Source organism: Triticum dicoccoides, chromosome 7A, assembly GCF_002162155.2.
Source record: "Triticum dicoccoides isolate Atlit2015 ecotype Zavitan chromosome 7A, WEW_v2.0, whole genome shotgun sequence".
Classification (NCBI taxonomy): Eukaryota; Viridiplantae; Streptophyta; class Magnoliopsida; order Poales; family Poaceae; genus Triticum; species Triticum dicoccoides.
Window position 1 is genome coordinate 326,501,325 of NC_041392.1, and position 12,745 is coordinate 326,514,069.

A 12,745-nucleotide genomic window follows, 5' to 3' on the forward strand; every position below is an offset into this window, starting at 1 on the left:
TGCGGCAATATTCACCAGACCCTCGGTCCAGTGCTCCATAGTGTCTCTGAACGAGTTCTGGGTAACTGCGATGCTCTCCAGCAGCGCCTTGTCAGCTTTGACCTTCTCCGACAAGGTCTTCTCCCGCTCCTTGGCGGCCTCCAGCGTCTGCATCAGCGTGGCCAGCTTCAACTCCAGGTCTGCATTGGAATCCTTGGTGGCAATGAGCTCCTTGCCCCTCTCAGCGAGAAGACCTTGCAGCTCACCGTGGGCGGCAGCATCCTTCTCACGCTCACGCTTGAGCGCAGCAAGCTCCTCGCCGCTCTTCCCGATGTTGGCCTCCAGCTGCGCCACCTTCTCTTCCAGCTCTTTCTTGGCAGCCTCTGCGATTGCGGCAGCGTCCCTTGCCTCCTTGAGCGCCCCGCCAAGTGCTTGCTCGCGCTCGGTGAGCTCCTCCTCGTAGCTGTCGAGGTTGGCCTTCCGCTGCACCAATTCTCCTTCTCGCGCGGACTGCTTCTCGGCGGCCAGCCTTTGTTCCTCCTCAGCTTCGGCCTTCTCGAGAAGGAAGGCCGTGCGCTCCTCGTCGAGTCGCTCCCGCTCCTGTGCCAGGGACCGGAGAGCCTCTTGATTGTGGCCCCGGAGCTCCTCCGCGCGCTTCTCCATGTCAACTCCCGCCTTCGCGACAAGCGCTTCCCGGGAAGCCAGCTTGGCTTGCCGGGCGCGGTAGAGCGACAACAACTTCCGCAGCAGCTCCTCCTCCTTAGGCTCGCCACTGCTGCTGTCGGGCGCGTCGACCAACGACAGTCCGACGGAGGCAAGCACCTCCTCATCAAAAGTTTCCCCCTCGACCGGCGCCCTGGAGCTCGACGCCCAGGATAGCTTGATGAAGATATCGTCGCCGGCCTTCAAGTAGGCGCCAGGCTGGGGCTCCTCGGAGCCCGGCCCCGCGGCAGCAGCGGAGGGATCGGCGGTCGGTGCAGCGCCTGGCGTTCCTGCGGCCTCAGGGCCGTCAGTGCGATCGCCCGACCCCTCGCCGGCTTCTGCGGCGGCAGCCTTGGCGGCCTCTTCGCCGGCAGGCTCAGCAGCACCGGCCCCTTCTTCGTTGACGGTGGCGTCGTTGTTGCTGCCACGCGCGCCTTCCTCGCCGGTGTCCTCTATCTCCATTGGCTCTGCGGCAGATGGATCTGAAGAACGAAGAAGGAGGAGAAAATCAATCAAAAATCAGAAGAAGAAGAACCCAAGGGAAAGTTTTTGGACAAGGGAATTACCTGTGCCAAGATCTGCAGTTGCGGTCTCGGCCGCCGCAGGATCGACGGTGCTGCCCCTTGCCGGAGAGTTCTCCCTTGCCGGAGAGTTCTCCCTTGCCGGAGAGCGCTCCCTTACCGGGAAGCCCTCCCTTGGCGGCGTAGTCGAAGCAGATGGCACTTCAGGACCAGCTTCCGGGCGCTCCTGATGTGGCTGCTCTGCTCCTACACAAATCAACAAGCAAGATATCAACAAAGGAAAAAGCACTCATGCGCGCCCGACAGCAGAAAGCTAACTATGAACTTACGCTGGGGGCTGTGCTGGGGGCTGCTTTGAGGAGTGATTGCCGGGTCCGTCAAGGTGGTCTCGGACCCACCCCCTGCTGACACGGTGGGGTCATCTTCGATGACGATCACCGCGGCCTTGGCCCTCTTCGCCGCTCTCTGGGCCAGCGTCCTGAAAAGAAAGGAGTCCAGATTGAAGCAAGTCAGATACAAGATAAAAACAGCAAGATTGAAGAACTACAAGAGCACCAAAGAAACTTACTCTTCTTCCTCCTCGTCGGAGCTGAGCGTGGAAAGATCGAAGTTCGGCTCCCCTCTGGTGTGGCGAGGCGGAGGAGTAGGATCCCTTGCCCGCTTGGCGGGGGCGGTGGCGGTGGCCCAGGAAGATCCCGCTCCAGTTGCCGCTGCTGCGTGAGGCGCTCCCGCGGCAACATTGCTTGCCGCGGTAGAGCGTGTCGCACGGCTCGGCGGCTGTTGACCCGGCTGCCGCCCCGCTATGTCCGCGGTCCTGCGAAGACGCCTCCTTGGCGGGGCCGGGGGCTCCGCCTGCGGCAAGCCTTCTGAAGGCTCGGGCTCTTCCTCGCCGGCCTCGCTCGGCTCGGCTTCAGAACCGGCAGGCTCTTCCTCGCCAATGAACTCCGCGCGCTCGGCAAGGTTTGCCACTTCTGCCGCCTCCACCTCCTCCACAGTGAACCCGAACACGCCCGCGGCAGCTGCAGCCGCAACCTCTTCCGCCCTAGTGGCGATGCGCTGCAGCTCCTCGTCGGTGGTGTCACGGGTGAGGCTCTTCTGCTCGTCAGCATGGACCGGCACTTCTTCCAAGTTGTCGAAGAACGCTTGCACGACGTCATCTGCGGGCTCTTGCCAAGTTGGAACGATTCCGTGTGAATCGCACAACAGCATCATGGCGCAGATCCGGTCAAGCGAAGAATTGTTGCACAATGGAACGACGCCCCTCGGCAGCGTGAATGGGTGCTGGGGGTCGCGTTTGAACAACTCCAGGAGCATTGCATCCAGCTCCAAGACGGTGAAGTTGTAGTTGAGGCCCGGCCGCAGCCTCATGATGTCCGCCGAGTTCTTGAATTCCCAGGCGGGCCTCCCCCTCTCCTGCAGGGGGGCGATGCGACGGCGGAGGAAATCTGCGCCTACAGCGCCTACAGTGAGCCCGGCAAGCCTAAGGCGAAGGATCCTAGTAATGGCAATCTTCAGCCTCTCGTCTTCCGGGGCCACGTTGCTCCAGTCATTGCCGCGCACAATTGGAGCTTGGCGCACGACGGTGAAGGGCTGCAGATTCTCCTCGACGATCCAGCACCACTCCGCTCTCCACTCATCCCACTTGCTGCGGAGCTCACCCTCCAAGTACGCCTCCTTCTTGCCGACTCTCGAGATCCAGGCGATCCCTCCGGCTAGCGGCTCTCCTCTCTCTACCCGAGGTATGAAGAAGTGGCAGAAAAGGGCAACATTGGGGTGGACTCCGACAAAGTTTTCGCACAAATGTGCGAAAACTGCCATGGTCAGAACGGCGTTGGGGGTGAAGTCAAGGAGGCGGAAGCCGTAGGTGTTCATGATATCACAGAAGAACTCCGAGAAGGGCGGGCAGAGCCCGCAATAGAAGAATAGCGCGAAGAATGGGTACCCGTTTGGAGCCAGCTCCGAAGTAGCGGCCGGGAGTACCCTCGTGCGCAGATGCGCACGCGTCTCCGTCGCCCAAAAGAGGTAGAAGTACTCCCTCAGCTCCTGCACGCCGAGCTGGGGGGAGAAGATCGCCCGCTCCTTCCGCAGCGCCGCGAGCCGCTGCGCCTCGGCCGACTTCACGCCCTTTCCCTTGTCGGCTTTCGGAGCCATGGCGGAGATGGTGGGGGAGGTCGACAGCGTTGGTGATGCTGGTGGCAATGGGGGGCGGAGCGCTGCTCTCTCGGCTTCGAGAAGAAGGGGGGAGTGGCGGAGGTTCGTGAAGATGGAGTAGTAGCAACCAGCGAGGGGGAACGAACTGCCCCTGTTTCCTCTGCTTATAAAGAGGGACGGGGCGGACGTTTCGCCCTTCCGAATAAAGAACCACCCACGATCTCTCCCACGATGCCGCATTCAATGCGTGCCGTTAGGGGAGAGCGCGGTGGATACGGAGCGAGATTCGGCATGGCCCAGTCCGTGTGTGCCCGTGCCCTATTTTGGGCCTGGCCCAACAGCACTCTGCACCGTGTCTGGCCCAGGCTCGAGGGCTCCTGTCGGTGTACTAGAATAGGGGTACCCTAGTACCCCGAACTTGTGCACGGGCAGTTGCAGCACCCCGCGGCAAGGCTTGCTGGGAGAACGCCAGGATCGTCCGTGGTTCCCTTGGAGCCATTCAAGAACAAAGTATTTAAGCTCAGGAGACAAGGCCCCGGCAAGAGGAGCTTGCCGGGAAGGCCAACCAAGGCACTCCAAGGAACTTGCCGCGACGCGCCACGGGCTCCGGCAAGGCAACAAGGCCCCGACAAGAGGAGCTTGCCGGGAAGACCAACCAAGGTACCTCGAGGCCCGGTGAGCGACAAGCTTCCGGACCCGATAAGATAATAACAGCGGCAAGGCGCTTGCCGCGGCAGGCGGCCACTCTGTGCCCACGCTCCGGCGCATCCACCAACGTGTCGCCCTGGGGGCCTCTCCAGGCGCGCGTGGCGGGAGGCTGTGCAGCCAGCGGTGCGCAGTGGCATGCGAAGCTGACAAGATCGCCATCGTGGCGAACGGTGGCGCCCCTAACGGTCCTTTTCTGCACTGTTTGGGCGACCCAGATGGGCATTTAATGCCCTTGTCCCCTGCCGTCAGGGTTAGGTAGGGTGCACTGTACAAGTAGCTGTAGCAACCACCCCACTTTTTACATTTGTACCCTTCTCTGCGTTGCCACCTGTTGGTGACCCCTTTAGCGTATAAAAGGAGGCCCATGCGCAACGTAGAGGTGGTTGGGGGGTTTGGTTTGACTCATTCGTAACCCAGAAAAACACTACGCTCTCTCTCTCTGGAGCAAGAACACAAGATAATCAAACAAGCAGCAGTAGGAGTGTTATCTCTCCGGAGAGCTCCGAAGCTGGGTAAACTGCTCGTGTGCTTCGTCTCGATCTGCTCTTCGTGCGATCTCCGCCCCCCGCCGAACCAAAAGGGGTCCGGTCCGCCAGCCCCATAGGTGTTCGTGGATCAGTTTTCCCCGACAAACAGCAAGGAAAAATATTGGGTTGTCTCCCAACAAGCGCTTTTCTTTAAAGCCTTTTAGCTAGGCATTGATAATTTTAGTGATGCTCACATGAAAGACAAGGATTGAAGCACAAAGAGAGCATCACAAAACACATGACAAACACATTTAAGTCTAACATACTTCATATGCATAGGCATCTTATAGGCAAACAACTTATCAAGGCAAGCAACAACTAGCATATGCAAGGAAGCGGAAACAAACAATAGCAATCTCAACATAACGAGAGGTAATTTAGTAACATGAAAATTTCTACCACCATATTTTCCTCTCTCATAATAATTGTATGTGGGATCATAAGCAAATTCAACAAAATAGCTATCACATAAAATATTTTCAACACGATCCACATACATGCAAAGTTGACACTCTTCCAAAATAGTGGGATTAACATTAACTAAAGTCATGACTTCTCCAAACCCACTTTTATCAAAAATTTCGTAAGATTGAACGTTCTCCAAATATGTGGGATCTAAAGTTGACATTCTTCCAAACCCACTTTCAATAATGTTGCAAACACTATTATCAATCTCATATTCATCATGGGGCTTAAATAAATTTTCAAGATCATAAGAAGAATCACCCCAATCATGATCATTGCAACAAGTAGAGGACATAGCAAAACTAGCATCCCCAAGCTTAGGGTTTTGCATATTATTAGCACAATTTAAATAAATAGAATTTATAAAATCATTACAATCATGCTTTTTATTTAACGATCTATCGTGAATCGCTTCATGAAGCAATTCATCACACTTTTTGGATTCACGAATTTCAAGCAAAACCTCATAAAGATAATCTAGTGCACAAAACTCACTAGCAATTGGTTCATCATAATTGGATCTCTTAAAAAGATTAGAAAGTGGATGAGGATCCATAGATCTTAGGTTCTCTGTTTAGTAATAAATAAACAACTATTCTAACCATACGAGCAAACAAAAAGCAAGCGAAAAAGAGGCAAATAGGGAAAGAGAAGGAGGACAGAGAGAGAGGGCGAATAAAACGGCAAGGGTGAAGTGGGGGAGAGGAAAACGAGAGGCAAATGGCAAATAATGTAATGCGGTATATAAGGGTATGTGATGAGTACTTGGTATGTTGACTTTTGCGTAGACCTCCCCAGCAACGGCGCCAGAAATTCTTCTTGCTACCTCTTGAGCACTGCGTTGGATTCCCCTGAAGAGGAGAGGATGATGCAGCAAAGTAGCGTAAGTATTTCCCTCAGTTTTTGAGAACCAAGGTATCAATCCAGTAGGAGGTTATGCGCGAGTCCCTCGTACCTACCCAAAAACAATAGCTCAACGCAACCAACGCACTTAGGGGTTGTCAATCCCTTCATGGTCACTTACAAAACTGAGACCTGATAGAGATGATAAATAATATTTTTGGTATTTTTGGTATAGAGATGCAAAGTGAAAAGTAAAAGGCAAAGTAATAAGCAAAGCAATAATAAAGTGATGGAGATTGATATGATGAGAAAGAGACCCGGGGGCCATAGGTTTCACTAGTGGCTTCTCTCAAGAGCATAAGTATTCTATGGTGGGTGAACAAATTACTGTTGAGAAATTGACAGAATTGAGCATAGTTATGAGAATATCTAGGTATGATCATGTATATAGGCATCACGTCCAAGACAACTAGACTGACTCCTGCCTGCATCTACTACTATTACTCCACTCATCGACTGCTATCTTGCAAGTCTATAGTCACCTATTATGTGTTATGATCCATTAACCCCGAAGTGACAATAATCGGGATACTTACCGGTGATGACCGTAGTTTGAGGAGTTCATGTATTCACTATGTCTTAATGCTTTGTTCCGGTACTCTATTAAAAGGAGGCCTTAATATCCCTTAGTTTCCGTAAGGACCCTGCTGCCACGGGAGGGTAGGACAAAAGATGTCATGCAAGTTCTTTTCCATAAGCACGTATGACTATATTCGGAATACATGCCTAGATTATATCAATGAACTGGAGCTAGTTCTGTGTCACCCTAGGTTATGATTGTTACATGATGAACCGCATCCGGCATAATTCTCCATCACTGATCCATTGCCTACGAGCTTTCCATATATTGTTCTTCGCTTATTTACTTTCCCGTTGCTATTGCTATCATCACTACAAAATACAAAAAACATTACTTTTACTACGGTTACCTTTTCCTACCGTTACCACTACTATCATATTACTTTGCTACTAAACACTTTGTTGCAGATACTAAGTTTCCAGGTGTGGTTGAATTGACAAATCAGCTGCTAATACTTGAGAATATTCCTTGGCTCCCCTTGTGTCGAATCAATAAATTTTGGTTGAATACTTTACCCTCGAAAACTGTTGCGATCCCCTATACTTGTGGGTTATCAAGACTAGTTTCTGGCGCCGTTGCCAGGGAGCATAGCTCTATTCTTTGAGTCACTTGGGATTTATATCTGCTTATCATTATGAAGAACTTAAGAGATCCAAAACCAAGTTTTTTCCCTCAACTACAGGGGAGGTAAGGAACTGCCATCTAGCTCTGCACTTGATTCACCTTCTGTTTTGAGTAAGCTTGCGACTCCTAAACCTGCTTCTGCTATTCATTCTGATATGTCGCATCTTATTGATGATGCCACTTCTGCTATACATGATATTTATGATGAAACTACTTCTATGCTTGATACTACTGTGCCACTTGGTGAATTTCTTGATGAACAACTTGCTAGGGCTAGAGAGATTGAAAATATTGAATCTGATAATACTGATGAAATTGATGATGAAGACTTGCCTGTTATTCCTGAGGGTTATGTTTTTGATAAAGAAGCTTCTTTAGCTATTTTAGCTTGCAAAGATAGATACGAACTTAAGAGGTTATTAGATAAATGGAATAAGCAATCTCTAAATGCTAGAATGAAACTTGACCCTGCTTTTGCTACTTCACCTATCTGTGTTACCGATAAGGATTATGAATTCTCTGTTGATCCTGATATAATTAGTTTGGTTGAATCTGATCCTTTTCATGGCTATGAATCTGAAACTGTTGTGGCACATCTTACTAACTTAAATGATATAGCCACCCTGTTCACTACTGATGAGAGAACTCGTTACTTTTATATCCTTAAAATATTTCCATTCTCATTAAAGGGTGATGCTAAGATATGGTTTAATTCTCTTGATCCTTGTTGTGTGCGTAGTCCCCAGGATATGATTTATTACTTCTCTGCTAAATATTTCCATGCTCATAAGAAACGAGCTACTTTAAGGGATATATATAATTTTGTGCAAATTGAAGAAGAGAGTCTCCCACAAGCTTGGGGGAGGCTTCTCCAATTACTTAATGCTTTGCCTGATCATCCTCTTAAGAAAAATGAAATACTTGATATCTTTTATAATGGACTAACCGATGCTTTGAGAGATTACCTGGATAGTTGTGCTGGTTCTGTTTTCAGGGAAAGGACACCAGATGAAGATGAAATTCTATTGAATAATATGTTGACAAATGAAAATAATTGGACACCTCCGGAGCCTATTCCTAAAACAACTCCGAAGAAGAGGGGTATTCTATTTCTCGGTCCTGAAGATATGCAAGAGGCAAAGAAATCTATGAAAAAAGGGTATTAAAGCTGAAGATGTTAAGAATTTACCTCCTATTGAAGAAATACATGGTCTTAATTTACCGCCTGTTGAAGAAACATATGATCTTAATCCATTACCTATTGAAGAAACTCATGGTCTTGATAACCCGACATAGGTAGTAAAGGTAAATTCTCTCTAAAGATATGATAAAGATGAAATCCAATTTACTAAGTTTGCTAGCCCACGCTTAGATGAGTTTGATAAATTTATGGCCAAGTAAGAAGATTTTAATGCTTATTTTGGTAGACAATTGAAATACAATCCAAATATGCTTGAACACTTGGGTGATTATATGGCTAATGTCAAAGGTGAACTTAAACTTATTAGTAAACATGCTTCTATGGTTACCACTGAAGTAGAACAAGTACTTAAAGCTCAAAATGATTTGCTCAATGAATTGAATAGTAAGAATAATGATAATGCTGTTAGAGTTATGACTAGAGGTGGTAGAATGACTCATGAACCTTTGTATCCTGAAGGCCACCCTAAGAAAATTGAGCAAGATTCTCAGAGAAATAATATAGATGCACCTAGTCCTTCTAAAAGGAAGAAAAAGAAAAATGACAGGACTTTGCATGCTTCTAGTGAACCTATTACTGAAACACCTGAGAATCCAAATGATATTTCTATTTCTGATGCTAAAACTCAACCTGGTAATGAACCTGAAACTAGTGATAATGTTAATAATAATGTTCATGATGGTGCTCAACTTAGCAATGATAATGATATAGAAATTGAACCTGATAAGCCACAATCAAAGAATCAACGTTATGATAAGAAAGATTTTGTTGCTAGGAAACACGGTAAAGAAAGAGAACCATGGGTTCAGGAACCCATGCCTTTTCCTCCCAAACCATCCAAGAAAAAGGATGATGAGGATTTTGAGCGCTTTGCTGAAATGATTAGACCTATCTTTTTGCGTATTGATTAACTGATATGCTCAAAATGAATCCTTATGCTAAGTATATGAAAGATATTGTTACAAATAAGAGAAAGATACCAGAAGCTGAAATTTCCACCATGCTTGCTAATTATACTTTTAAGGGTGGAATATCAAAGAAACTTGGAGATCCAGGAGTACCCACTATACCATGCTCCATTAAAAGAAACTATGTTAAAACTGCTTTATGTGATCTTGGAGCCGGTGTTAGTGTTATGCCTCTTTCTTTATATCGTAGACTTGATCTGAATAAGTTGATACCTACTGAAATATATTTTCAAATGGCTGATAAATCAACTGCTATACCTTTCGGTATTTGTGAGTATGTGCCTGTTGTAGTTGCAAACGTTTCTATTTTAACGGACTTTGTTATTCTTGATATTCCCGAGGACGATAGTATGTCTATTATTCTTGGAAGACCCTTTTTGAATACTGCAGGGGCTGTTATTGATTGCACTAAAGGCAATGTCACTTTTCATGTTAATGGTAATGAGCATATGGTACACTTTCTGAGGAAACAACCTCAAGTCCACAGTATCAATTCTATTGGAAAAATTCCATCGATTATATTTGGAGGTTTTGAATTTCCTCTTCCTACCGTCAAGAAGAAATATGATATTCTTATTATTGGGGATGTGCATATCCCTGTTGAGGTAACATAGTGTTATTTGAAATTTCTCCGGTTCCATGTTATTCGGAATGAGTTTGTTAACAAGACTTGATCAACCTTGTTAGTGGATTCCTTTTGATGAGCATGAGATGGATGAAACTAGAAGGCACAACCTTCTGTACCCTCCTTTTACTTTCTGTTATTTATATTAAATAAAATAAAAATATTTTTTTTCTGTTTGTTATCTGATTATCCGTGCAATATAAAAATACCCGAAAATAAAAGTTCTCCAAATGCCCTGAAATTTAAATATGATTTTTTCTAGAATATTTGTGATATTTGGCACTGAGAACACAACAGGGGGGGTCAACCACCATCCCACGCGGGTGGAGGGTGCGCCCTACCCCCTAGGGGCGCCCCCCTGCCTCGTGGGCCCATGGTGGCCTCCTCCACTTATCCTTTCACCCACACACTCCTTCTTCCTCCCCCAAACACGAATATCCAGCTCAAACCCGAGTCCAAGCTCATTTTGCTGCCATTTTCGATGTCCTTGCTCAAAGCACCTCTCACAAAACTGCTTGTGGAGATTGTTCCTTGGTATGTGACTCCTCCATTGGTCCAATTAGTTTTTACTCTAGTGCTTTATTCATTGCAAATTTTTGCTGCTTAGGTGACCCTGTTCTTGAGCTTGCATGTCAAATTTATATGGTCAAAAGTAGTTTTGATGCATGATATAGGCCCTAGGCACTTGTACGAGTAGTTGCTACTAATATTATTGAGTTTGGTTTACTTTTATTTTGAAGTTACTAAAAATTTCAGAATTTTTCAGAAAATGATGAAGAGACTTTTGAGGGGCTCATCGAGCCGAAGCTCGAAGGAAAAGGCACCGAAGCCTAAGTATAATCTGCCTCGCACCACGGAGGTTCGGGCGTGTGAATGGCCTTCCGATGATTTCTTGAGAGCAGCCGAGATTTATGAAGATTTTCATGAATTGGATAAGAATGCAGGCCTAACCGCTTTCCTCCACGACCAATGCGATCAGTATCTCTTAGTCACAAATATCTTTGTGCAAAACTTTCATTTCCATTCTAGGAGCTCACCACCTACGGTGGAGTTTTATTTATATGATGAGCATAAGGAGATGTCACTTTATGATTTTTGTCGGGTTTGTTTGGTCCCTTTCGAGGGCAAGACAGAGGAACCACATCGTGAGGATGTGGATGGGTTTATTGATACTATCACTGTAGGGGAAACAAGGAAGGTTTCCGATGCACGAATCACTAACATACATTTCCCTGTTTTACGCTATTTTGCATTATTTGCTAGTCGTTGTTTAATTGGTTGCGGAAACCTTAGTATCCCTGATATTATTATTTTGCTCCACGGTTTATACGGTGATAACTCTGTTAGTATGGGCGGCATTATTGCTAAACGGTTAAGTCTGAACCGTACCAAGGGCCCCATCTTTGGAGGCATCTATGCTTCACGCCTAGCTGCACATTTTAACATACCTCTTAGGCATTATGAGAAGGAATAAAAAGTGCTACCTCGTGTTTATTTAGATTATAAAAGTATGGTGGCACATGATTTTATTGTTAAGAATAGGGAAGGATAGCTTAATACAAATTGTTCTTTGATAAACATCATCCTGAGGCTATTACCCTGCCTAATCCTTCTTTGTTTTATTTATAGGAGAAGACCATGATTAAATTGTTGAAGTGGCTCTTATATGCATTATTGTTGATCTAACAAAAGAGCCCATATTGTCTTGTCTTCTCCTGTTTAGTGAATGCTTGCAGATTCCAGCTTAGTCCAATGCACGCGCACTATTATTATTATTCACATCATTCGGTCATGCAAGTGAAAGGCAATTATGACGATATATGATGGACTGACTGAGATGAGAAAAGCTGGTATGAACTCGACCTCTTTTGCTTTTGTAAATATGATTAGTTCATCGTTCCTGCTTCAGCCTATTATGAATAAACATGTTTGCAATGACAACTAGAGATCATAGTTCTTGTGCCATGCTTGATTAGCTATGAGTTATAATGGTTTACCTTGCGTGCCAACATGCTATTGAAATGGTTATGATGTGGTATGATAGGGTGGTATCCTCCTCTGAATGATTTAAGTGACTTGACTTGGCACATGTTCACGCATGTAGTTGAAACAAAATCAACATAGCCTTCACGATATTTATGTTCATGGTGGATTATATCCTACTCATGCTTGCATTCGGTGTTGATTAATTTTAATGCATGTTCATGACTGTTGTCGCCCTCTAGCTGGTCGCTTCCCAGTCTTTAGCTAGCCTTCACCTATACTAAGCGGGAATACTGCTTGTGCATCCAATTCCATAAACCCCAAAGTTATTCCATATGAGTCCACCATACCTACCTATATACGGTATCTACCTGCCGTGCTAAGTAAATTTGTATGTGCCAAACTCTAAACCTTCAAATAAATATCCTGTTTTGTATGCTCGAATAGCTCATGTATCAACTAGGGCTGTCCGTATCTTCCATGTTAGGCGGGTTATTCTCAAGAGGAGTGGACTCCGCTCCTCACTCACGAGATAAATGGCTGGTCACCGGGATGCCCAGTCCCATGCTTTATGCAAACTAAATCAAAATAATTGCAAACAAAACTCCCCCTGGGACTCTTGTTAGTTGGATGCACTCGTTGTTTCGAGCAAGCCATGGATTGATGCTTGTTGGTGGAAGGGGGAGTATAAACTTTACCATTCTGTTTGGGAACCGCCTATAATGTGTGTAGCATGGAAGATATCGCCATCTCTTGGTTGTTATGTTGACAATGAAAGTATACTGCTCAAAATATTATTCACCTCTGT